Here is a 2,500-nt window from a genome sequence, read left to right on the forward strand (position 1 = left end):
TATATATGTATATGTGTGTGTGACTGCATGCATGCGCGTGTGAGTGTGTATTTTTTATGGAACAGTGGATCTCGAAGCACATAAAGCCATAAATAGAAAGCAGATGACTTGGGTTGAAAAATCTTTTGGGATAAAATAAACCGATGTCTCCTCGACCTACATACAGGCATTCATATATGTGTGTTTGTGTGTGTGTATGTGTGCGTATGTGTGGGTGTGGGTGTGTGCGTGTGCGTACGTATAATACATAAACGCATACTCACAAACATTTTATATGGAGTATGACTGTAAAGCTATACAGAGTGAGGAGAACGGGTTTCGATTTCCAGCTGGAGCGGTTTTTTTTTTTCACTCGTTGGAGTAACAGCATCAATGTCATCACATCTTTTATTACCTCCACCATCATAGAATTAACCTAATCTAAATGCTTATATCTACGACTAATCTTTTAGGGGGGGAGAATGGAATGAACGCCACTGAATCTCATAAAATTCTTGTGATAGAAAAATCTAAGAGTCCATACTGAGACGGGATGAAAAAATAACGAGAACAAAAATAGCCATTGACACAGGCATAGCTGAGTGGTTAAGGAAGTTCGCTTCCAACCATGTGGTAGCAAGTTCAGACCCACTACGCGGCACCTTGTGCAAGTATAGACCGTTGTGAAAGAATATCTGATTGACAAATTGCTTCAGAAGCAACAGCTCCGTATGTGTGTGTGTGTGTGTGTGTGTAACCTTTTGACAACCGATGTGAGTTTGTTTGCATTCTTGTACAGTATCGGTTCGGCCAAATAAATTAATAAATGGTAGATTGATAGATTAAGTACCATTCTCAAAGTTCCGGGGACGATTTGTATGACTCAAAAAACCATTCAAAGCGGTGCCCCAACATGACCGCAATCGAATAATGAAAACCACTAAAAGAATCAAAGAATAACAAAATACGTGATATATAGTCTATTGTAGAACAATTAATTCGCAATCAAAAGTTATTTTAGCAATAGTCATGGAGCAAGAATTGAAACCCGAGCATCGAAACCGGTAGCTTACCTTCTGCTCTACATGCTTAAACTGTGGTCACCTTTTGCATGTCTTACGTCCGAAAGCATTATTTTTTTATTTATCTTTTTTTTTTGAGAGCTGGCCACCAGCATGTATTGTCCAACAAGCTTGACCTCATTTTCAAACTGCTTCTAACCACCTTTTAATTCATGTTAATTTCCATCCAGACTTGAAGGTGTTGAGGCATCAACATCACAGCTTCTCCTCGGGGCATCTCTCCTTCAAAACAATCTGAACGGTTTTCCCTAACTTGATCGATACTTTTTCCGACAGTAGTGTGTGTGTGTGTGCATATGTAACTGAGAAATATTCAGTATGTAATACATATCTATTTTTGTCTAGTGTATATAATCTATATATGTCAATATATATCTTATGTTTGTATGCATGTATGTAGATAGATATATACATACTTACACACATACATAACTCACATTTTGTGTTATGTTATAAATATATGTGTCTGTGTAAAATTGTATATATTATACACACATATATATCTATATATATATATAAGATATGCATATGTAAGTGTGCTTTAAGTATGTGTGTGTGCGCGCGTGTTTGTAGAACTGTGTGTAGTCTTCCCGTCTTCATCGTATTCTGTGTGGAACCATAGATAGGTATGCGGTGGAATAATAATAATAATAATACAGAGGGGAAGAAAAAACATTCATTGTACATATTTCATAGACTGGATCTGTCTCACACACGTATGCACATTAATACGCAAGCACACATATGTATACACACATACACACACACATATATATATATATGCATACGAATGGGAAAATATTTATCTGCGTGTGTGTATGTATTTATGTACGTATGTATGCATCTGCTTATCTATGTATGTATGTATGTATGTATATGTACGTATAATACACACATATACATATATGTACATATATTACACACACACACACACACACACACACACACTCGTGTGTATATATGTGTATATATGTGTGTGTGTGTATATATATATAGAGAGAAAGACAGACAGCCAGACAGGCAGATAGATAAATATGTGTGTATATAATATATATTACATATACACATACAATGTATTACTATATATACACCTACACCTATTTACATGTGTGTGTGTGTGTGTGTGCGAGCGCGTGTGTATGAGTTTGTGTTTATACAGGCGATGTATGATGTGAGGGCGAAAGAGAGAAAGACAGACAGTGAGATAGAGAAAAGAGAGATAGACACACACACATAGAGCGCACGAGAAAGAGAGAGAGATAATGAGAGCGAGGCACAGAGGGAAAGACAGAGAGATAAAGAGAGAGAGAGAGAGAGAGAGAGAGAGAGAGAAACAGAAAGAGAGAGAGAGAGAGAGATGTACACAGACAGACAGATAGATAGCTAGAACGAAAGCAAGATGGATGGTTGGATGGTTGGATGGTTGGATATAGATGGGT

The 2,500-nt window shown here is 37.0% G+C and overlaps 1 protein-coding gene across 5 annotated transcripts in view; it reads left to right on the top strand.

Moving 5' to 3' along the window:
* LOC106867583 (zinc finger homeobox protein 3) overlaps window positions 1–2,500 on the top strand; it is a 502,463-nt gene that overhangs the window by 132,471 nt on the left and 367,492 nt on the right. The window contains exon 1 of one of the 5 annotated variants that reach the window (XM_052974075.1): window positions 2,484–2,500. This exon is cut by the window's right edge and continues 161 nt beyond it. The exons of 3 other annotated variants lie outside the window; for them this stretch is intronic. The gene's annotated coding sequence lies outside the window, so the exon portion shown is untranslated. Of the gene's footprint in view, window positions 1–2,483 lie in introns of those variants that run through there. One more of the 5 variants, XM_052974084.1, reaches the window with a different exon arrangement.

The sequence above is a fragment of the Octopus bimaculoides genome, chromosome 17 (genome assembly GCF_001194135.2).
Source record: "Octopus bimaculoides isolate UCB-OBI-ISO-001 chromosome 17, ASM119413v2, whole genome shotgun sequence".
Lineage (NCBI taxonomy): Eukaryota > Metazoa > Mollusca > Cephalopoda > Octopoda > Octopodidae > Octopus > Octopus bimaculoides.